The 26,991-nt window shown below is 33.5% G+C and overlaps 1 long non-coding RNA gene across 5 annotated transcripts in view; it reads right to left on the bottom strand.

The window, feature by feature from the left end:
* Positions 1-19,771, bottom strand: part of LOC128248892 (uncharacterized) — a 147,079-nt gene extending 127,308 nt beyond the window's left edge. For 2 of the 5 annotated variants that reach the window (XR_008265039.1, XR_016243388.1), the window contains exon 1: positions 19,547-19,771. This is a non-coding gene — a long non-coding RNA (uncharacterized LOC128248892). Of the gene's footprint in view, positions 1-9,636; positions 10,439-19,546 lie in introns of those variants that run through there. The other 3 variants (XR_008265037.2, XR_016243387.1, XR_016243386.1) reach the window with 3 other exon arrangements.
* Positions 19,772-26,991: the final 7,220 nt, after the last annotated feature.

Here is a 26,991-nt window from a genome sequence, read left to right as displayed (position 1 = left end):
AAAGAAACCAATTTTCTTTTAAACAACTCAACTATGTATCGACCGATTTCGCGATTACCAGAATGTAATCTAGTTTCCGTTCAGAGCTATGTAGTCATTGAGAAAGACACTGAACTCACAATATTATATTTTATTGCTGAAATTGAGAATCTTTTCTTACCAATAAAATTCTGTGTAATTTTCCTATGATCTGAATGTATATCTCCATTGTTTTCGACGTAGTCTATTCCTTTTATTACTTCTGTTGTCCTAATTAATTATTTCTATCACATATATATTATGTACACGAGGTTTGAAATTTTGGGCGGGAGAGCTCATCATTTGCATCGACACCAGTAGTGCTCATATGATACCTGAAAGGTTGAAAGGCAAAGTCAAGCGCAGTGCAGTTTGAACTCAGGACGTAAAGATGGATGAAATGCCGCTTCCTGTTTTGTACGGCGTGCTAATAATTCTGCCAGCTCAACGCCTTTCCTGAAGTCGTAATTACTGTGTTTATTCCGCTTAGGAAATTACAATGGATGTTTCAATATGTTATCCCCTAGAGAGCCTAAATATTAGAACTTAAGTTATCTTACTGCACAGCCATTGAACTTCTTTAACGCTGTTTTATATACATGATTTTACAACGACAATCAAATGATATTGTTTTCTCTCCGAGTAAAATCATTTCAAATGTCTCGTCTCCCAATTATTTAGAAGTAGGACATGTGGAAAATTAAACATAATGACATACTTCTGATACCCCCTTCCAGCGAACGGGAAATGGACGAGTGTCAAATTTGGTGTAAAGTGCCAAAATTGAAACCTCACACACAAGAATGAACAATTTAAAATCTCTTAAAAATGTTTTAGGAGACTGTCATTTACTTTTGAAGAAACTGTTGCTAAGGTTAAAGGTTCATCTCAACTAAAGTAGTTGAAAGTATTTTTAAGAGATTATATAATACTTTTGAAAGCTTATTTTCTAAACTTCATGGAGGCGTCAAGGGATAGTAAAAGTCGATGATAATAATTACCAATCATTGAAGCATGTTTCAATGTTTCTGAGTTGAGTGCAAATGTTATAAATTCTTAAAACTCTGTGGCTCTTCCATTTACGCGACGAAAATCAAAATGACAATACCGATTCTTACATAATACATCAAACATTCAATTCATGCCAAAGTTAACTTCAACGTAACAAAAGAAATATTGGTTGAAATATATAGTTTCTATGGTGTTCGCCCCATTTCTTGACCCTTAGACAAATTGTCATATTGCTAGAGAACGAAATTTGAATTTTATTGCACTTAGTTTCCATTTTTCCTTCGGTATTACCTTATTTCTTCCGTTTCTCTTTTCTTTCTTTTTGTCTTTTTTATGTCTTACTCTTGGAATGTAAACATAAAATATAAGTGAACTGTTGACAGCGGACACAGTGTCATTCATCATTTTTAAACTGGAATTAATCTATTTAGTGTTTAGCAACGGAAGCATTAAGTTGATTGAATGTAAGACAGTTTTATTCCACCTGGAAATATCTAGAAAGTTTTGAATACATAATGCATATATTCACGGGCTAACATTAAATATTCATATGGCCAGGTATTGTGAAATATTATTTTCTTAGAAACTAAAGAAGAGGTGTAAACTTGATTGACTTGACAACAGTATATATAACTGGTACTATTCACAGAGAACCCGGGGGATTATAAAACTAGACTTACTGAAGAAAAAAACAAACGTAGTATCATAATAAAAATTCTATATTCGCCACACCAAATACGCAACACAATGTTGCCAACCATTATTTAATGTTACAAGCGAAGTACGATAACTTATTCTGAGAACTGACATATTCTTCAAGATGTCTACCTAGCCAACTTGTAACTCATACGCTTATATTTTGGAACTGCAAACTCTGCTACACATAACATTACACCAATATAATATAATCCTAAAAACATTTTCTCTTATATTAATTTAAGTGCATCTAAAATGTTGATCACTACCACAACACCAAGATAGCAATACGAATCTCTCACTCCCAATTAGAGTTACATTTACTATTTCATTCGATATTACTGTTAGCACTATCTCACCTATTCTATCTTGATACCTATACACGAAACCTGATTACTATTAAAACACAAGCCTGTCAAAACTATGTCTTATCTTTCAGTTCATCTTAACATTGTCTCTACTATGTTTTGTACAGACACTTTATAACGCACTATAACACTACTAGAATACCATCCTAACAACACTAACTCACTCAAGATACATCTACAACATACCGAACACTGCTACAACATCATCCTAATAATAATATCTACCCTCTCAGTCATTTCAAGTACATCTGGAAAACACTAGAACATTACTACATTACTACTAAAAACCTTATTCTCTTATACAGTACAGATACATCTGCAACATGCCAGAACGCTACAGCAACAACATTATATTTCATTATATCTCTTCCTCACGGTTCAGATACATCTACGACACCACGGAACCACATGTGAAACATTCTCTTCCATTCAACAACATGATACATTTTTCCTGATTCAATTACGAAATGAATGCAACGCTAGTGTTGTAATGTAAACATTATCGGCCGCACATACTTAGCGTATGTGTTTTGCTTGTTGATCAGTACGCAGCAAGTAGCGCGTTGGGAATAACTCCCTCATAACGATGGGTGTTAAAACACTGTTTGTATATAATCATAGACTGATGATTCGATTCGTTCCCGGTTCGTTCACGTACGAGGTGTTGATAAACCACAACTATGGTGCAATAGTAATATGCATCCAAACCCATCCATCACTCCTGGATGGGATTGGAAGCTAATTGTCTCAAGTGTCTATCACTTTCAAGTGTATTGACACCAAGTGTTATGAAGGAGTTAGCCCCATCATGCTGATTTTGTTTAAAGGCCATTCCTTTTGATTTTATTTAAAGGTTTCGAATTCGCAGTATTGCTGAAAGTTGGGGAAAAAATTTCATGCGGTATTTCTTCCGGTTCGTTACGTTCTAAGATTGAATCTCACCGAGATTAATTTTGTCCTTCATCCTTCCGGGGTCGAGAAAATATAGTGCTAGTGAAGCACTGGTTTCATGGTATCACCTAATCGCCACCTGTCAAAATTATCGGCTTTGTGCTTAGATCAGAAACCATTATGAATACAAGCCAGTTCTAAAGCTTCTATCACGGTCGCACAACATGATAGGCCGATCAGCTAAATTCCTCTCAACAACAAAAGTAGGGTCTGCAAAAACTATATTTGGTAATGAAGTCCAGAATATATTCATTGACGGAATAGTCTTGGCTTCAATGAATTTTATTAATACGTCTGTTAGATTAGATTATGTATAGAGACATACCTGAAAATGGTCAGGTAGATGTGAATCTCCTGTTATATACCAGCAGGCACACATGAAGACAAATATACAAACTTACATACATTCATACCTATATGAATATCTACTATATATATCTACTTACATAACTGTCTAACTACCTACGTACCTAATACATAAACATAAAATACCTGACATATTGGTTTGGGACAGAGAAGAGAAGGTGTAGACAGAAGCAGAAACTAGCTGCCCTCCCAATGTTACCATTAAGCTAAAGATCAGTGAAAAAAAAACTCAATTGAACTTTTGAGAAACCTACAGTTACTTTATCCAGATTACAGGTTCGGGATTATACCAGTAATTATTGGGGCATTGGTATATGTAACACACTGCTAAGTACCGATCGTAAGAAGTTAGGCTTCTCAAAACATACATACATACAACATGCATACATACATGCATACATACATACATACATACATACATATATATACATACGTACATACATACATACATACATACATACATACATACATACATACATACATACATACGTACATACATATTGAGTCTGTCGAAAACAATATCAAAGAAGCAGAGTTTTTTCAACAATATTTCAAGCATATTTCTAATGTAATATCATAAGTTCTTAGACACAAAGCATTGAAGTGCAACACTGAAGCAAGTCTGAAAAATACGCGGCAAATAAAGGGTTCGAAAGGAGCATCTCAGAAAGTATTCCCCGAGTGGTGATCAAGGATACAGTCCAAGAGAATTTGCACTACGCAAGAGCAGAAAAATGTGAGATTAATGCATTTCTGCTGATCAGCAGACTGTTAGGTATGCCTATGCTGTTAGTAAATTTTGGTGAGAAACAGTAACGTAGGTAACTAAAGTAGTCTCTAATGGACGAACAACCGGTATATCAGTTCTCATATAGTAGGTTCTATTTATAGTAGGTTCTATTTATTTGCAATCCACAAACAAGTAATAATAAAATACTCTATAGGATTGATTCACAGATTGGAAAGGGATCTAGTTGAAACATTGAAGTATAACAATCAGTGCTATCGTCTCAGAAGAGTTAATACCGTACGTGTGTATTACTGTAGATAAGCAGCTGTCCGAAAATATCATTACATATTCAAATTACGATGAACATAAACAGACAAACGAAGTTTGCTTTTAGAAGCGTTAAAGAAGTGATATTAAATTCTCAAATGCAGGATAATGCTAATAATATAGCCTGAACAGGATAAGACGCTCCTATTTTGCAGAAGAAAGTGTAGGCGGCCAGCTATGAAGCTCGAACTCACACCTCCGTGATAACACGTCGCGTCTAGAGCACCGCGACGCGTAATCACGGTGGTGGGGGAGGTGAGTTCGAGTCTCCTTGCTGGCCGCCTACACTTTTTTCTGCAAAATAGGGGTATATTATCCTGTTCAGGCTATCATTACATATAATTGCAGGGTAGCAGCCAAAGTACTTTACATTGCAGATCATTGATAGGAATCACTTAAAGATCAAACTATAAGAAATTAGTAAGACAGACCTCATACTCGACAGTGTTGTAAAAGAATGCTGGTAGAACGATCAGGGATGTGAAGGAGTGTATCGTGGGTAGCGGTAAATTACATTAATCCATTCAAATGTGAAGATAATCTTAAATATTCGTGAAAGAGGAAACACCTATGTCTTACTGACTAAGACTTATAGATGTATAGTATTATTATTGGGGCTCTAAGTTATATAACTCTCAGTGGCAATTTTGAGAAGCATGTTTTTCAAACGCCGAAAGAACTCGGATATAAACTTACATTTACTGTGAAAGCATATTTAGAAAGACGTACTTGAACTATGATGGTAAGTGAACTATTTCAGCAGTTTGGTTCACACTAAATAGATTGCAATATTTATAGGCATGCTAGTAAGTGAATACACGTTATGTATAAACCACTGTCTCTGTGAATGTGTTTGTGTGTGGGTGTGTGCGTGTTTGTGCCTTCGTGCCTGCATGCGTGTATCCGTGCATGTGTGTGTGCGAGTATGTGTGTATGCGCGCATGTGTGTGTGCGTGTTTGTGTGCATTTGTGTGTGTGCTCGTGTGTGTGTGTCTGCATGAGCCTGTGTACACATAACAAAATACATTTGTGCAGATGCATATATATATATGTGTGTGTGTGTGTGTAGGTGTTTATACGCATATGTATGTCTATACGTACATAATATATATATATATATAATATGTGTGCGTGTGTACGTACACATATATGCATACATACGCACATATACACACAGACACCCACCCGTATGCGTGTGTTTGCCTGTGTATGTGTGTATGTATGTGTGTGTGCGTGTGAGTATGTGTACGTGTACGTGTGTGTATGTTTTTATCAAATTGATAAATTCTAATAAAAGTGTCTGGTTTCTGAATTGAATACCTGCTATTTCTCTTGGTGAGAAATTTAAGAAGAAACATATGATAGAAACCATACATACATATTTATACAAACACCATACACACACATGCGTGTGCATATAAAGTATGTACGTGCGGGCACACACATACGCTCATGTTCAAATACACACAATCGTGTCTCATTTTAAATAAAATTGGGAAATACACAAATATACGATTATATCAACAAAAAATGTTTTTTGCAAAAAGCAAGCATATAGAAACACACAAACATATTGATAAATGTATATCGGCGTCTGTTTGTGAATTTTGTATACACATTCATCAAAGCCGATATAATTTTATCAATTTCTGAATCTTCTACTTAAAAACAAATCGAAGTAGATGCAAGAAAGTGTTTAGAGACAAGGGACCCAGCAGGAGTGTTAACGATATTTATGTCTATACTTCCATTTGGATTTTTCATGGCAATTTTCTTTTCAGAAATCCTAGTGTTTTATTCAAACATATATTCCATAAGTTAGTATTTCACCTACTTCTGATATATTCTAAGAGAGAAAATGGAATTTTATGATGTATTTAGACAGTGACAAAAAGGTTGGTGGAGAAAGCTGAAGAAGGAAATGCTGAAAAAATCTACCAATTTTAAGTAGGCTTCAGTGAAAGTGTGTGTCGTGTGTATACAGCTTACACATATGCGTGTGTACATATAATTGTGTGGGTGTGTACGTATATATACATATATATATATATATATATATATATATATATATATATCTATATATATATATATATATATATATATATATATATTTGTGTGTGTATGCAAACGTATATGTTCATATAAATATACATGTATACGTATATATATATACATACATATGCATGTATATGAGATGATTCCTTTTACAGTTACGTGCATACATGGGTAACAAAATTTATATGTCACATTTATCGATTCACACACATAAATAAATGCTTGTATGCGTGTGCATGTAAGTGAATGCGTTGATCCCTCTTCTTTCTGCATATATATATATATATTATATAAATATTATAGAAATATATGCATATATCCATATATATATATATATATATATATATATATATATATATATATATATATATATATATATATATATATATATATGTACATACCTACATTTATATGTATACACACGTGCATATATGGGTACAGGACATAAAAGAAAGTTAAACACATACATATATACATATGTGAGTGTATGTGTGTGCGTACATATATATGAATATATATATGTATTCACACATGCATATAAATGCATGTATACATATATATATATATATATATGTATATGTATATATATATATATATATATATATATATATATATATATATATATATATATATATATATATATATATATATATATATATATATATATATATATATATATATATATATATATATATATATATATATATATATATATATATACATGCATATATGTATTTTACAATTTATAATGTACAATATTTTATATTGTTTCTCTGTGTGTGCGGATGCATTAGAGAAGAGAGATTAATACAAACGAGCTGGTACCGCAATCAGTACACCTGCATATACTGTTTATCCATGTGTATATAATTGAAGGATTTACCTTCAAGAAAATGTAAACTGAAATTCTCGGGCAAATAAATTTGTCGCGGAGCATAATACATTAAGTACAAAACTGGAATTAATGGTAGTACTTTGAATTCTTTAGTCGTAAGTTGCTTTTGTTGTAAAGTACTTTAGTTTGATATATTTTCATCAATATCTAGGTAGCACTCGTTTTATAGAAGAGGAGAGTCAGAGAAGCCATTGACGGGTTGCGGGGAGAGCCTTTTTCCCCCGTCCAATTGTTAATATAATCATTTCTTTTGGCGGAAATCCTTGTCTATATCAGAGAAAAATATTGTAATTAATTCCAGCTGTTTTTTCGGCGCTGTAAATATGTACGGAGTGGATTTTAAATCATCCACGAATTTATGTCTGTATGTATCAAATATTATCATTTACCAAATAGTATCTACAGAAAGAAGAACGTTTTAACATTGATAGCTTTTTATCAATGTTATTGAATTTCATTATTTTTTACTGACAATTACAATATGTTAAATAAGGTGTTCACAGCTCTTTACTCTTTAAATATATCTTCAACTTTATTATCCGATACTATTTGGGTCTGTTTTATCTAGCACTATATCGTTTTAGTTTTATATTTTTATGCTGCTTTTTAGTCCTACAGCCTTTCTTTCTGCATTTAGATGTTTAAAGTTTTGCTTAAACAAATTGAAGGTGTGGGTAAAGTGCGCTAATAATGTTAATTCTCATTTCTTCTTCATGCTAGTATAGGATTTTTTTTTAAATTATAGGCAATCTATGAAAATTTTAGAGGTAAGATTACCTCTTTGTCTCGTATTTGTATAGTCTGATGAAGGATGTATGTTAGGATACTTATAATGGTTTTCCTCACTACTGGTGTATATGCAGCAATGCTTGTAGATTTTTAAAATATGCAGGGTTGGTGGTCATTATATTTCTTTGATATTTCGAGACGTAGGTAGTTTATGGAGGAAAAACAAAATCCATTTGTTCACTAGCGGGGTTATTTTGTTCCTATTGTTTATCAAATTTTGTTATAATCTTTCCGAATAATTTATATATGGTATTAAGGAGACTTCAGGCTGGATAATTTTCGAGGTTGTTCTGCTTGAGTCATTTTGTGAAACGTTTAGCAAGTCATTTTTCGACAGTTTATACTGCTTCTTTAAGACATTGTGTGCAATATTTGTAACGTCCGTTTAATGGTGTTGCGGCTTAGTCTGTTGTCTATAAAGTCATTGTTATTTCTATTACTGAAATAAAACTTTCAATATCACTCTATGGCTATATCTATATTACTATTTCTACATTTCTTGACGGTTCCACCTTTTAATTTTCTGGTTTCGGACTACTCTTTCTTTCATATATTTTTTAGCAGATGTAAGTTCTTCGTCTTGTTGAAATGTTGTCTCTATGATATTTACGCAATGTGTTTTAAAGTCCTCTTATTGTTTTCTATTTCTCTGTTTACTCAGTTCTGCTGTTTCAATTTTGTCTCTCGGTTGAATTAACTTCTTAGTGTTTTCATTTCTATGCCTCATCTAGTGTTTCCTTAAATAGGTTGTTGCTGACTTCGTTTCGTGTTTCTCAAGGGTGTTTGTTTAGGTGAATGAATTCGAGGTTTCTCTTGGTTGTTTTATAAAACCATTATTCCATAACATTATATGAGGAGCCATATGCACCTCCAGCTGAGTGCCAAAGAAAATCTTCCCAAGTTTATGTGAATATATTATGTGAATATATTATGTGAATATATTATGTGAATATATTATGTGAATATATTTATGTGAATATATTATCCATTCGCAGTTTACCAAGTTTCCTGACGGTGCCACAATTTTGACGATTGCACTCACCACACTGTCATAAGCCTTATATTTCATGTTTTTTTAAAAATCAAATTCAATAATACGAAATAGCGCTCTACTTAAACTAACATGAAAGACAATCCCATTGAAGTATACGTGTTCAAGTATGTGTATGTATGTACACAATATTTTGTGCCTGAACTCGTGAATATCTGCAGCCAATCGAATTGATATTATGATATGGCAAAATTTAGCAATGTCCCCTATAATTTCTCCATAAAAAGCAGCGCATTTTCAAACTGCGCACTAAGTCGAGACATTTGCTATAATGTTTTACGTCACTCTATCACACGCTAGTTTTTATAAACATGAAATTTTGAAACCGGTTAAGTTAATAAGCATAAACCTTCTTAAAGACACATCTTCGAATAGAAGGTGTAGTTTAATGTTTTATTTTCATTGCACATTGTTACAATATGAATAAGCAACTCTTATGTTCAGATAAGTATCGAGTATTAGATTCTAAATATTGAATGAAAGAAACTTACAGAGACATATAACTGAGAGACATCCCCCACCCTCCTACTTTCTTTACATAATCTTAAATAGTTAGTAAAAATCGGACGTGAGTTAGGTTTCATTAATAATGAAATAAGATATACGCAAACATCAGTCATCAATGGCACTGCAGAATGTTGTTTTCTTTCATCAAGAATAATTCAAAACTCTAGAAAAAATTTCACAATTTTCTCTCAGTTATGTTAAAGTAAAATGTAGAACATTCTGCTTTCATCAAAAGTTATTTTAAGTCGAAAAATATAATTCAGACGTGACACTCACCGAGCAGAAATATTCGTCATAATAAATTCATTGTGTATAATATTCTCGACTTTTTCACAGGATATGCTAATAGCATTGGTTATTTGATTTATTGTCAATCACCTGTCATCTATCATCTTGTATTTCTTTGATGGTGGCAGTTGCAGGACGTCCAAACCGTCAGTCATATTCAAGACCCTCCCTTCCCCTCCTTAATTCAGCTCTTCACTTTTCCACAGATGATAAAGCTGGAGAGTCATCTCGTGAGATAGCAACCATGTCGGCATGAATAACATTGGGGCTGAATTCTTTTTCTGAAGTTACTTGATAGCATCATGAGGCCAAATTTTCTCATTTTCAAGAGAAGTGTCTACGAGTTACATTTGAAGTTTTCTTTGGACAATCAGCTGTCAGTTTATCTGAAAAGAAAATTTTCAGTAATGAATAAGAAGTGCTGAAATTAATATATGGAAGGTTTCACAGCTGTAGCATCACTGCTTCATAGTTAGAGGAACTTTTCATCTCAGTGTTGTATATATAAATGCATGACTAAGTAGTTAAGGTGCGGCATTCACGATTACCTGTGCAGGTAATGTTGATCTGACGAAAGGAGTGACCTTATGTCTACACAAAAAATTTGATCACTGTAAGCAAATCATCTGTGTGGTTGTTCGGTAAGAAATTGTCGAATCCTTATATATCGTCTAACGAAGGGAAAACCCTTGTTATGTATATATGTATATTTGAAACGCCGGTGTTAAAACGTGGGTAGCTGATGAAGAAGTATGTTCTCTATGTGGCTTGTGTGTTTTCTCGTCTACGTTTTGTTTACAATGTCCTGTACCCAGATATGCACCTATACATACAGGTGGATGTTGGTATGCACATACCTGTACGTATATATGCATATACTCATTTACTATTTGTTATATATATATATATATATATATATATATATATATATATATAGTGAGATAGTGTGTGCGTGCGTGTGTGTGTGTGTGTGTGAGAGAGAGAGAGAGAGAGAGAGAGAGTAGAGAGACGTTCTAAACATGACATCCAGCCAATATCTATAACTGTACAATATTGAAATATTGTCCAATAATTTTTTTGTGTTGAAGTATTTGTTGTCATTTTATTTTACTATCGAGAATATTTGGTGAATAGGAATTTTGTATTGCTGGAAATGGTAGGTGTGATGTTAGTGAGAATAGTAATAGTAGTTGTAATGGTGGAGATAGGTGATGTACTGCGGTAGGAGATGGTACTGTCAGTGGTGGTGTTTGGTGCAGTGGCAATAACTGTGTTGACAACAATATTCATAATGAAGATGATAATGATGATGATGATGATGACGACGACGACGACGATGATGATTATGATGGTGGTGGTGATGGTGATGGTGGTGGAGGTTGTCATGTTCTTCCTGATGTCAATGTTTCTTTGTCTTGAGATATTTTATTTCCCTTTCAAACTGTATGATACACACACACACATACACGTATACACACACATAGATATTCTCATGCATATAACTATGTTTCTGCCTATGTGCATGTAAATGTGTGTCTATGTATATACATAAGCTGTAATAATATTATATAACCAAATATTTTCGCCTCTGTCTATTAATGTTGTTGTATTATTAATACACTTGCAGTCCATTTTGTTTATTTACCGTATTGTTGTTGTTCTTCGTAGTTTCATAGAAGCCGTGAGTTGCAATAATTGTTGCTGTTCGTGTTGTTGTTATTATTGATAACAGTATTCTCTTCTTACCGTTGTTGTTGTCGATAATGATTTTTGTTGTTGTTGTTGTTGTTGTTGTTGTTGATAATGATTTTGAAGTTGTTTGTTGTTTACATCTTCAATATTTCTCAACAATAATCTCTTCTCCGAAGAATATATCCTAATACTATTATAATTCTATTCACAAAGATACGTTCATCCGCCTTATAACAACAATATAATGAACCAAAAAAGTACAAACAATAAGGATTCCAAGGAAGGAGCTTCTGAAGACGCCTATTTTACAACTTCCCTATATTCTTGTTTCTATTGTTTTACATCGTATACGTAAGATTTATGAGGCATGTCGCTTATGCATGTCTGTGTTTGTGTGATTGCGTGTGCATGTGTGTGTGTGGGCGCACGAGTTTATGTGTGTGGTGATGTATGTAAAAGAATTTCTTTCATTCATACCTTTGTACAAAATAATGTTTTCTATTGATCTTACAGCTGTAAATGGAATGTTTGGAAAAATTGCTGGGTACATGGACACACACACACACACACACACACACACACACACACACACACACACACACACACGCGTGATTACATACGCACATACATATATATTTGTGTGTACGGTTGTATGTGTATACATATGTATGCGTATGCGTATGGGTGTACATGTATATGTTTTTTTCTTGTGCGTTTTGGGGTTTGAATCACTGTGTCAATACATAAGTGTGAAGAGAGAAAGCAAGAAAGAGAAAGAGAGATTGGTACTGGAATAAGGAGCATAATACTTATTGTCTTTGCTGAGGACAAGTGGTACAGACGAAAAGAAACAGTTTTGAAACGTAAAGCGTAAAAGATCGATTGCATGTATTGCTTTCTTTAAAATAATATATCAAGGGATATATATGCATGTGTGTGTGTGTGTGTGTACGTAAGTATGTGGATGTATATATACGTGTGTGTATGGAGTATACTTGTATTTCTTGTTGCATATAGTTATGTATATATGTATACATTCATGTTATAAGGTGAAAGAGGAAATAAAGTTTAAAACAAAGTGTTTTCAACTGTAGATTGAAACCGTGCCTCGAGAAATACATCTGAAAGCCTTGGTATTTGGTTTCATATGAAATTTTGAAAAACATCTTGAGAAATGTCGTAAAACGCATTTGTAAAATTAAACATTCTGAAACTGAGAGAAATTTTAGGAGTTCGAACTAACACCTGTGCCTTAAATACCCCCATTCCACTGACACCCAGTAACTATCAGGACATGTGTTACTTTTGTTGACGATAAGGGCTAGACATTGTTTTTTTCTTGCAGTGTAGGTTGTTAAGAGATGAAATATTTCTAACCCCTGACTAGGTTCACTAAATGACACCATACCATTTTCGTTAGTATTTGTGATGTACGTATATCGAACTAACTTATATACAAAAATGCTGTAATGCAGTGTAGTCTCACTGTATCAGAATATTTTCAATTCCACGAAATCTTATATAACTTTATAAATCGCTTGTTGAAACCACTTTAGAGCTGAATATTAATAGCTTTGTTTTAGATTATTTGTATCAATGACAGGGTATCAAGTGTTCCACCAACTGATTGTGAACTCGAAAACAGTAAATCATCACAAATTATTATACTATTATGAAACTTAAATATCAGTTACGATAGCGTTTTCTTCTCAAAATAGTATCTTGATTTATGTATATTAATGCTGGGAAAACATAATATATTATATATATAAAGATGGTGATAGTATTCTCCAAGTGTAAATACTTTTATTGCAAACCTGGCGTCACTAAAGTTCTCCAGATCCCTTGCTGCAGTGTTAAGATGGTAAACGTTGGACATCCTTTCCCTTTATGATTACATCCTATGTTGTTCGGAAAGAAATATATGAATTACTACGTTTCAATTATTCCCATAGCGTTTTGTATCTTCAACTGAATTGTTAGATATGAGAAAAAATTCAGCAATACAGAGATTCGGCTTTATACTGACGTTATGTTTAAATTATTTAAATGAAGGCGGTACAAAATTGCCTTTCTTGGCCAGTAAATTCTTGACAACATTAATTTGAACAGAAACCGAAAACTCGTTCTTCCAATAAAGATTTTATTATGCCATCGCATTCCTTCTGAGAGAAGATTGTCCTATTTCGTGATATTATGTTGTAGAGAAGTAATAGATAAATGCATATTATATGGCAGGTTGTAAAAAAATAGCGCCTATATAAAATGTGCGAATAAGTTGAGCATAATATTTGGTATACAACAGCATGTAACAGATTCCAAGCGAAAGTATGGATTCAACAGTTTGTACACAACTGCTTGTCTATAATAATATGCATAGAAATTTTTATTAATCATTTATATAAAGTCGTGTGTATATATAATATGCTCAGTACAACTGGTTCTATATAACTGATTCAATACAAAAGGTTGTATACAGTCGGTTGCATATGGCTACTTCTAATTAACAGAGGGTATATAACAACTTGTATACAACAGAGTCTATATAACAGTGTAAAACAGAAGTTCTAAATAAGAGAATTTATATAACATTCTGTATAACAGTGTCCTTGTGTGCATATAGTAGGTTATACAAGATAGTATCTTTATGACACAGTGTGATTAATAGATGGCTATAGAGAGCAGTCTGTACATAATAGGTTGTGCGTAACAATGCGTTTTATTTGACTTCTATTTTAATTTTGCATCAATCAGGAAGACCTCATAATCTTGGTATTACCACACCAACTGTCTCCAGACACGAAAATATGTCTCGTTTTCGACGCACATTTATTAAATTAGGCATATTACGTGGAAACTCCTTCAGTGGTTAAAGCTAATAATTAAGTTGTTTGTAAAATGCTAAACACATTTACCTACAGCTACACGCTTAGTGATGTAATTGTAGTAAGGCTGAAGATTAGCTAACAGAAATATTCATTTTTCCAGTATTTAATAGGTGCTTCTCTGTGCGGCCCTCGTTTTGGATTTGTTTCCATTACGTTGCCGCCATGTTTTTCTCAGATGTAACTAATTTTGAGAGTACGTGTATAGAATAGATTATGGTATTCTGGTTGACTGAGGATTATTTCTTCCGAAAATTCAGGCAATATTTAATATTAGATTTTTGTTCTACCTCACAATGAATCGATTGACTTTTTATTTTCTACGAGTGTTAAGTGGATACTCACAAATGGAACAAACTTCTGATGAAAAGCCTTTTCATTCTGGGTTGATGTATTAATGTTCAGTGTTTTAATGAGAAATTCTGTTAATTACGTCAGTATGTATATATGTGTATGAGTGCCCTATACATGTATGTACACGCATATTTGTAGGTGTACCGGTATGAGTATTTATATATGTATATATATATGTATATACATATATTCATTAATGTTAAGTTTTCATATCAAGTAATAAAGATTAACCTCCATATATATTGGGACTTTAAAAAAAGTACCATTATATATTTAGAATTAAAATATTATTAGGAATTGTATTTAAAAATGGTTGAACTATTTAGAAGTATACCCATGTACGTAAACTGTAACAGCAAAATCATATGTGGACACCCAATGGCGATGTGGACCCCAATTGAGAACCACTGATGTAGGGTAATCGGCAAGAAAATAACTCTCTGAGGGATAGAGATGCTGTCCAGTCACGAACTATGATTATTCCACTTTATTTCAATCTATGATACCCTGTATGATAATCAATATGATTTACATAAAAATTCTTGCCGGTGATATATGCTTGTCCTGTTCATCAATAACCTGAAAGCATTTCTAAAATTTTATCACTGTTTCACTTGTGTACAGTAGCAACCGATTCTCACTCAAATTATGCTCATTCGTCCCAATATAAAAAAAAAAAACACCCAAATCTGAGATATACTATGCCGAAAACAAGTAAAACTTAGCCATTACTGGAATGCCTTTGATGGTAGGACTTAAAGAATGACAACATTACAAGTAAGAGCTGTTTTAATGGGTTAATTAAACTATGAGACTGGTTACTTGGCAACCGAGCCGCAATGAATAAACAAGTGTAATTTATTGCTTTTCTTCCACAGCTGGTACTAAGAATATCGCTGCTTGGTTCTGTACCGATGGTCGGCGTCGTCGCTGTCATTATCGTCATCGTCGTCTTGATGGTGGTCAGAATCTCACTCAATGATAATATCTGATATATTGTGAACCGGATTAATAGCGAAACAACTTCTTTGATATATCCTAATTAACTCAAAGTGTCAAACATGCCTCTATTCAAACTATTACGCTTATATATATATATATATATATATATATATATATATATATATATATATATATATATATATATATATATATATATATATATATATATATATATATATAAAATATATAGTTTTAGGGAAAATAACCTATTTTCAAGAACTCATCGATGAAAATCCACTATCACATATAGAAAAATTAATAATTAAAAGCACAATAAATGAGTATAATAGAAAGTAAAGTAAATATCATAAGATAAATATAATATAATATAATATAATATATATATATGTGTGTGTGTGTGTGTGTGTGTGTGTGTGTGTGTGTGTGTGTGTGTGTGTGTGTGTGTGTGTGTGCGTGTGTGTGTGTGTATTAATAATTAAGGGTACTAACAGACAGTATCGTCACGCTAACATACCAGTTACAATGGCCAAACCTTAAGTTTTCACTCAAACACAAAGCTGAAAGCGAGCAAATGAAAAAAAAAAAAAAAGAATATGTAAAGGATAAAATTCTTTTCAAGAGCAGAAATATTTTGCCGGCAAATTTTTCTGCTCTTTAAAAGGATTTTATGCTTTATATATACTGATCGGTATTTACGTATTGAAAAAAATATATCTTTATACTTGTTCTACAATACATTTCAACGCCTCAAAAACAAACTTGTTTGTTTACATATGACGTAACAGATATTTGAAATTTTCAATGGCTTTTCACTGCAGTTTATCGTGAATAAATGTTTAACTACAAATATAAAGAAGTCACAAGTGAAATTTTTCTTCTGAGGCATTGTTGCTAAAAGAATATACAACCACTGACTTGTGATCAATATACAGATTCCTCTTGTTACTGAAAACATAGAAGAACGTCAAGACAAGGAATATAAATGGAACATTCTCTTCAAAACTTTCACCATGTGCAATAAAATGTTTATACCGTCACAAACGTCAGTTACTCTGCAAAGGGTAAGGCGGGGAGCTGGCAGAAACGTTACCCCGCCGGGCGAAATGCTTAGCAGTATTTCGTCTGCCGTTACGTTCTGAGTTTAAATTCCGCCGAGGTCGACTGTGCCATTCATCCTTTCGGGGTCGCTGAATTAAGTACCAGTTACGCACTGGGGTCGATGTAATAGCCTTAATCCCCTTGTCCGTCCTTGTTTATCCTCTCTGTGTTTAGCCCCTTGTGGGCAATAAAGAAATAAGAAGTGTACATGTCTTTGAAAAGCAAAAGCGCATAACTCCAGTCAACTGTTTTGAAAGGCCAGTTTCTATTCTCAGATTATAAATTCACATTTATATCAATGATAATTCTTGGAGATTTTTATGCTAAGTAACAAACTGGAAAAGCTAGAGTTTTTAGAAAATTCATTAACTAGTCGAGACGCACATTACAAATACAATCTGTGGGGTGGAACAGGAAACATATACAAATCTTGCCGATGGTTTTAAATGTGAATGTGTTTCTCTTATCTATATCCCAATGCTGCAGCTTTGTATCTTTGCTGAAAATCCACTCCTTCTTTAAATCAAGACTTCAAAGAGGTAACAATATTAGAGAAAATACATAGATACTCACACACGAGAATCGATGTTTTCCCACTAGACTGGAAACATAAAAAATGACGTATCAAATACACTTGGGGCCGCTTAAGAAATTTATTCAAATTAATTTTACCGCTTTAACAATTTCAGGATTTTCAAAAGTAAATATTGATATTGGTAATTCAGCGTATATCATAGAATAAAGAAAATAAAGCAAGATTGACATTTATACATTGGCACGTTACTGTTGATGAACGTATACATTTGATTGATTGTTTTAGACACGCGATATTTTTTTATTATTTCGGTAGAGACTGTTTTATAGGTTTGGCGAATGTATCTGTTAAATATGTTGGCATAATTTGTTGAATCGTACTTCGTATTTCTCAATAAAAATATCTTTTTTTATTTACCAGTGTTTTCAACTAACTTCAGCGATTGGACTGCGGCCATGTTGAGACGTATATGCACACTCATCAATGTATATGCATATATATGTGTGTGTGTGAGTGTGTGTGTGTCTGTATCTGTGAGTCTGAGTCTGCGTGTGTATATATCTGTGTATTTATGTGTGGCATTTTGTATGTATGTATGTATGTATGTATGTATGTATGTATGTATGTATGTATGCGTGCGTGTCTCTACGTATGCGTATAGGGAAGCACTCATGTGCATATATTATATTGCAAGCATTTCCTAGCTCTCTACTTTATTTGTATAAGTGAGTTCAATATCTAAACCATATGCATATACATTCATATGCACAAAGCCACATATCTATGCGTACACATCTACATATATGCAGTTTTACACACACTCATTCTTATTTATTTTTCTGCGTGTACAGCTATTTATGTCTATGAATGGAAGCATATTAAACAAGTCAACATATACAAGCAGGCATGAGTGTATTTATGTACATGCAAACGCACAGGTTTGCATTTGTTTCAGACATATATAAACGCAAGTATATACGAATGCATCCACGTACATTCTTTCACAAATATATTTAGTTATAAAATAAATGGACCTCCGTCAATATCACCAATGAGTTTTTATTTATGTGATCGTGTGTACCATATGCTCCTTGAATTATTAGGACCGTGTCTAAGCATTCAAAGTACGAGTAACCCTAATTGACCTTTGAAATACATGTAGAGTCTATCAGACAAACGTCCGATCATATTGGATCGAAGTGAGAATGACAGCTTCCCAAGAAGTCACGTCGTGGCGTCGAATCCAAACTCTCAGAACAAACTTCTTAACCTCTCTCTTTCTCTCTCTCTCTCTCTCTCTCCCTCTTTCTCTCTCTCTCTCTCTCTCTCTCTCTCTCTCTCACACACACACACACACACACACATACACACACTCACACACTCGTACGAGCGCATAAATGCGCACACATTCAACCAGATAAACGCATTGAAGCTGCAGCTGAAACAAACAAACGCATATGCAACCATTTTTATGAAAAGCATTTATAAAAACCTCTTATTAAAATTACATGTTAATATAAATGTTTGATACAGAAAAGAAAGGAAGATAGAAACAGCTAAAAGAAAAGAGAGGAAAAGAAAAAATGATAGCAGAAAATGTAAAGGGAGAGGGTATATATGAACATCAGGGATCATGAGATGGGTTGCTGCTGGAGTACGGGGTGGAGAGAAAACATAGTTATTCACATATTTCACTAGCGTAAAGGACATTGAAAAAGCAGGAACTGAATCGTAGCCGAGCAAATGGTAAGTTGTGAGAAAAACGACAGAAGAATTTTTAAAATGGAAAATGCAGAAGAAAATCACAGGAAACAGTTGAAAAAAACTGGCTTCAGTATAATGCGTACAGTTTAATAACTGCACATTTATATATATATATCTTTTCAGGTAGACAAAGATGCATATACTCATATATACACACTCTGATACACTTTCGCGTAACCACAGGAGTGTATGTGATAGCTTACCTTTTTAGAGCCGAGTTAACTGAAGCAACATGAAATGAAGTGCTTAGCTGAAAAACACAAGGAACACCTGTCTGGAATCGAAACCACGATATTGCCATCGTGTCTGCAAGACACAAACCATTATGCCATGCGCCTATGAAATGAGATATCTCTACATTAGTGTTCCTGTGTACATGTATATATACAATATGCGTGTGTGTGTGTGTGTGCGTAACTGTGTGTGTATAAACGTATACTTACACACATACACAGACACAGACACATATATACTTATATACACTCGCGCACACGCACACAGACACACGACATGCACATTAAGAGAAGCATCCCCCCACACACACATAAAAGAACAAATAAAACTAGATTGTTATGTATGGGCGACATTACTGAACATAGATCGTTCAAAGTGAGACGGGAATGAAGTAGAAATGTTAACCGTACCTAATATTTAATGTTGTATGTCAAATGGTTTGTCTCTTTAATTGTCATATGTTCTGTAATAAATCTATCGACCAGTTTCTCAGACACTTTTGTGTCATAAAGTGAAGACACTCTAGCTAGTTCCGACTGCTTTGTTTCGGAATTCAAGCTTGAATTTTCCAGGAAGTAATTTAGGCCATTTAATCTTGTTACTTAGAGACAAAGTGATAAGCTAAATTTAGCTAAAAGTTTTAACTACTTTTGTCTTGCTAGAAATGTCCTGTTAGCAGAAGCAAACGGAAAGTGTAAATCTGATGTCGATGATCATTGTATATATTAGTTGAGTAAATGAGTAGAACTGGATATGTCTCGTAATAGTAACTGCGCCTCAGTTTTGGTATAACCCCAGCCTTATCCTTGCTTTCCTCACTCACCTCAAATATTGGTGATAGGTTGGCAGATTTGATGGAGTATTGGACAAAACGCCTTACCATACTTCTTCTCGTTTCCTTGCATCGAGTGTTCAAACTCACCTGAGTCGTCCTTATCTTTCATCCTTCTACCATCTCTAAAATAATTGCCAGTTAATTACTGAGTTCGATTTAAAAGTTTGGACTTGTATCGTAATTAGAAATTAGAATATTGCAGGACTTTCGCAATGGTAATTCTGTCAATCATAATGATGTAATACTTCACCCGGTGCTACAAGCAAAATTCCACTCTTCATAATTATTTTGACATATTCCCAGTGTAATAAATTCGAATACAGACAATCAATAACTGTTTCTAAGAATTCTTTTTGCGCTTCAGATCACTCGTATCTCCCAACGCCACTACCGGCATGGTAACGAGGATTGATGTAATTATTTTACTGAATTCAAGAACGGTCATAACGAAGAATCTAGATTGCTTACTAGTCAATGGCTTCTTTTAAATTCTATGTTGGTCTATGTACTTATTGGCGGCTTCTGGCATGATGAACGGTGAAATGTATTCCCCGCCACTACGGGACGAGTGGGAATGAAAGATTCTGAAGACTGCCCGTTCTATCGTTTTGTTGAGGCAGTATCCTGAGTTTAGTAAAAAAAAAAAAATAATACTATGAGTTTGACAGAATATTTTCTCTGTTGTCTGGGGAAAACAATCTAGAAAAATGATACACTGCGTTTAGCAGCATAAATGCATCATTGTTGTATTGCAAAAAGACCCAAGTATGTGGAACGGTACAGTAGCAACGGTGGTACTTCCATAATTTTCTGGGTAACAGCCAAGAGATATGATATTAACAGTAGTAAAGTTTAAATTAGCAATAATATTTAAAATTGGAAGTACGTGTAACAGTAGAAAAATGTCCGTCTTCAGTTGTCTGGATAAACAATGATCTGAATCACGTGTAATCCATCAAAATATCCTCAGTGGTGAACCTGCCTGTCCTAGATTATTAACAACCAGATTTATGTAACCATGCCATTATTTACTTTACTTTGGATTCAGTTGTCTGGGATTCCTGTAATGACGCGCAAATAGATTAGTGTACAAATATGTGTATGTACGTGTTAGTGTGTGTTTGTGTTTGTGTGCGTGTTCATGCGTGTATGTAGAATACGTATCTCTGCGCCTCTATGTGTGTGTGTATGTGTGTAGGTGTGTGCGTGTGTGTGTGTATGTGTGTGTGTGTGCCTGTGTGTGTGTGTGTGTTTGTGTTGTAGTAAAGACACATCTATGTTCGATCTTGATCGTCTTGTTCCCAAAGACTTTTCGTATGTTTTGATTTATCCTTTAAATGTTGTTTGAAAGATTAGTGTTCCTAAATCCATTAAGTCCATTAACACTTCGAAGTTATCTCAACTCTGTCGGCACAATGAAATGATTGTAAGGATTCTTGTTCTCTTGTTTGTGAATGTGTTGCCGTACTTTCCATTGTCTCGCAAAAAACCATAGCAGAACATTATTGTTTACTTTATTTTTTCTAATTACCACATTTAAAACTCATTAAGTGGTCAAGCTTGGTATTTTTAATTTTTTTTTTGTATCTTTTCTGTCTCATATCGGTGTGTAGATTCGAATATTCTATAAGCAAAGCCTCCGTATATATATATACTTAACTCATAAAAAAATAAAATAAATGCGCCCTTTTAAAGCCTAGCCGGGCTCATGGGTCCGGTTTCCCCGTTTCAATGGCGTATACATTCCCCAGCTGGACGGGACGCTAGTCCATCGCAGCGTTACTCATTTTTGCCAGCTGAGTGGACTGGAGCAACGTAAAATGAAGTGTTTTGCTCAAGAACATACCGCGTCGTCCGGTCCAGGAATCGAAACCACAATCTTACGATCATGATGCTGACGCCCTAACCACTAAGCCACGCGCCTCCACTTACTTAACTCATACTTTTTGGAATTCTCTAGAGAATTATGGAATTGTCAACTATTGTATTTCTATTTATTTTTGTTGCCTATATTATATTATAGTATGATGCAATGGCTTGTGGTTGCAAATGGATACACAGACGACGGAAGATGCCGTATTTTATAAATAAAATAATAGTTTTATTCATGAAGTCTACAACATACACATTTGCAGTGGAATTTATATATTGCGTTGATTATTTAAAGTATGTTCTGTGGTTTGTTGTTCTGTGTTAAGTATGATTTTCCGATATTTTTTCTGATACATTCTGACAATGAATTTGTGGTTAAATAATAAATGCTGCGTTATGTTGAGCTATTTTTAATTTTTAATTAATCCATTTTGTAATCAAGTTTTGTGGCATATTATATACGGCTATGCGTATTTTTGTGCGCTACAGTGACTTTCATAGTTGTGTAAGTAAACATGAACTCGCTTTTGTTTTCTGTTATAGAGTGATCTACTAACCGATTACGGTAGATTGTTTTACACCCTGGATTTCCTTATTGAGAGTTTTTTTTCAGTTGATAACATTTCAAAAACATCAAAGAAGAAATCTTACTGTAGACATTCGATATCCAACCAGGCAGTCCCAAGTTCTGTCCATAAAAATGTATGCTTTGTGATTAAATGTTCATATCTAAAATTGGGTAGAGTTACTAGCTGAATTTATATTAGAACTGTGTTGGATGTAGATGCAAGTGTGGTGGAGTTTTTTTTTTATTCCACATTATATTAAAAACCGTTCACATGCATCGGTCGAACACATGCATACATACACAGACACATACCAGAAAGCGTCCATAAATTTAATTTATAAACACGTATAGATAAATATATTTATATATATATATATATATATATATATATATATATATATATATATATATATATATAGTGCTAGATTGGTACATAGATACATTAAATATGTAGTAAAATAGATACATAACTAGATAGAGAGTGATACGTACGTATGTATGTCTAGGTATGTATGAATTATATATGTATATATAATTAATTGCACCCGCACAATTGTATGTGTTTCTATTTTGTGATGGCATAATACTTTTTCCAGACACAGGGATATTGCGAGTTTTTCATAATAGAAACTACGAAATATAATTCAATCTGCCTATTGATGGAAACCAAACCAAAATAGGAACTAAGGAAAAACACTATCGGGAAATGAAGAGGAAATCAGTCCCAAATCGTAATTGATAAACATAGAAAGTATTAGAAGATGAAGTTACAATGCAAGTAAAATGTGAAGAGGTAAGAGAGGCAATGTACGTGATTTCTCTGGCTGAATAGTCTCATACCTTTTCGCCTTCTAGTACTTTTGATGGTCATACTTAACGTCTACTGCGTATGGTCTCAGATTGTATGCGTGTGGATGTGTGTGTCTATACATATATCATGAGATTATAGGCATGTACATATAATATATAAATATAAGTGCATACGTATACCAAATACATGCACTCTCACATATAAACTTATACATAAACATATTTGAGCATATATGTACTTCCATATATATATATATATATATATATATATATATATATATATATATATATATATATATATATATATATATATATATATATATATATATAGATAGATAGATAGATAGATAGATAGATAGATAGATACATACATACATACATACATATATACACACATCTGTGTGTATATATACATACATATACACGTACGCGCGCACATACACACACACACACGCATATATATATATATATATATATATATATATATATATATATATATATATATATATATATATATATATATATATATATATATATATATATATATATATATATATATATATATATATATATAGACATATATGCATGTATATATGGATGCACGAATGGATAGATGGATGGATGGAAATTAGCTATGTGTATATACTTATATACCTGCGCGCATACGGACTTTCATATTTGTATACGTGTGAGTGTATCTGCGCCTGCGTTTATACGCATGTATGTATGTATGTATGTATGTATGTATGTACGTATAGAAAAATATTCTCACGAACATATGCTTTCTTTGCTCTGTGAATTCCAGAAAGTTCACCAGACAGATATGTGAATATGTTAACACAACCTTACCTACTGTTCTTTACTGCCTACGGCATATTTCCTCATTTCTGTTGCAATGGTCCACATTGTTTCTTTAATTAGCATAGAAACGCCTCTCCTTACTTTCCTAGCAATCGAGAGGCTTTCCTGTTTCTTCTTCTTCTTCTTTTACATTTCTAATACTTGTTGTTGTTATTGGTATAGTTACTGCTGTTGTTGTTGTTGGTGGTGTTTTTATTTATTTACTTTATTCATGTTTTAGTTACGGTTATCGTTTGAGATCTTACAAGAGAGAAAGGAACAACATTGTTTACTTTTGAATTTCATTGTTTTATTTCGGCATACTTAATGTATGAGATTGCTGCCATTGTTGTTGTAGTTCTTCATATTGTTCTTCTTGCTCTCCATGTTGTTGATATTGTTGCTGTTGATGATGTTTAATGTTGATATTTGCAGTTGCATATTGTTTTATTTTTATTCTGGTGAATTATTCGCATAAGACGTTAATTTAAAGGAGAAAAACTTACGTTATAGATGCAATTTGCTTGGAGCACTCTCAATAAAGATGTATATATGTATTCTGTGTTTCTAATTAAATCTTTGTCTATCTGTTTTCCTATGTGTCTGTTGTCTGATTGTCTATACACCTACCATGGCATCGTACAGCTCTATTTATCTATCAGTCTGTTTACCTATCAAACTATACATATATACATATATATATATATATATATATATATATATATATATATATATATATATATATATATATATATATATATATATATATATATATATATATATATAAGAAAGGGTGGAAGAGGGTTAGATAGATAGATAGATAGATAGATAGATAGATAGATAGATAGATATACCGGCACTCCGTCGGTTACGACGACGAAGGTCCTAATTGATCTGATCAACGAAACTGTCTGCTCGTGTAATTAACGTGCGAGTGACCGAGTACTTTCAGAAGATCAGAACAACTACAGCAGATGAAAGGTGCCAAAGAAGGAAAGAGCCATTATAGTGACCTCCATCTGATCAAAACCTACGTACCTACTCCGAGTATTTCTAAATACGTAAATTAAAATCATTTGAACATAATTCGATATGTTTGTAAGAAAATATAGAAGTGATTAATCACTTTTAACATTCCAGGTTGACATCAGCCATCTTCCACATGCTAGCTTAATTGAAATACGTACAAAATATTCAGTTTTGATATTCAAATACACTTTTTATAGTACATTCTTGATGAGAGTCCCTGATGATTTAGAGAGGATTGTGGTACTGCGAACAAGATGTTTGCACATGCGGCACCTTAACGTTAACACTCCTGAGGTGCTCTGCTGAATAATCACTAAGCAAGAATGTCCAGAATACTTAACTAGTACGTTCATATTTATACGAGAATGAGAGTATGATTGGGAGTTGACGGCAACACTCCTACTCACAAACAGTTTGAAACAATTTTGCACGTTGGTACAGCTTGATATTGTCATTTATTTTGACTGATATATTCCAGCACAAAGGGAATTGCTTCCTTATTTATTCTCGTAGTGATGGCAAACTAGTCAATGTGAGGGACACCTCACCAACACCAAAACGTAGAAGGATATCGAGTATATGTGTTTTCAATACAAACTCAATGTTTGGAATGCAGTAGTGTATAACATATTCATCATTATGTTCATCAAAAGAATCCAATCAGGCTTTCACAAGGAGTATAAACACTACAAACACGGTGTCAAACATTCTCTCAAGAATTTTCTGCATAAACGATAAATACAACAGCAGAAGAATTGCCTGGGACATTATTGCCTTTAGTGAGGAACAATACCAGACCCAAAACAATTTTAAAATTTACAACGTTATTGTTCAACCTACTTTGTGGTGCGCCACTAAAACGTGGCTTTGCACGAAGTAGGATAACAAGCTTAATAGATTCATTTTTAACTACCTGCCGAACATCATGCACATTTCTTTGCAGTACAAGGTCCTAGACGCATGTTCTGAATCTCACATTGCTGGTCACCCTTCAGACTGTCGTATATGGAACCCTCCTCTACTCGTCTAACTACGTGACCAAAATGGGTAGCGAGCACTTTGTAAAATGTCTTTTTCCACAGAAAACTTGGTTGGGAAAATCGTTCAGTAGATGGTCAGTATGAAAGAAGCAAGATCTCTTTAAATGCATCATGGGAAAGTCGCACTACTGGTACATTCTTACAAGAAAAGATGCTGTAGCATCTGATCAGGAAGGTTCAGCAGAAGTTTCATAGATGCATGCACATTGGAAAAATACACCTTGTAGGGCAATCATGGAAACATCCATAAATAATGCCATAGTGACCAATTATTTTGAATGAATAACAAGCAATGTACACAGCAGAGGGTGCCTCTAGGCAAGTAATTAACTAGTTAGAAATACCCACCGAATCAAACCTATCTTTACTTCACTCTTTAACATATTAACAAAGACAGAACACATTGGAATACTTCTGACT

This window comes from Octopus bimaculoides, chromosome 10 (assembly GCF_046866305.1).
Source record: "Octopus bimaculoides isolate indiv1 chromosome 10, ASM4686630v1, whole genome shotgun sequence".
Taxonomy (NCBI): Eukaryota; Metazoa; Mollusca; class Cephalopoda; order Octopoda; family Octopodidae; genus Octopus; species Octopus bimaculoides.
Note: the sequence above shows the minus strand (reverse complement) of the source record. Positions and strands in the feature narration are given on the sequence as shown.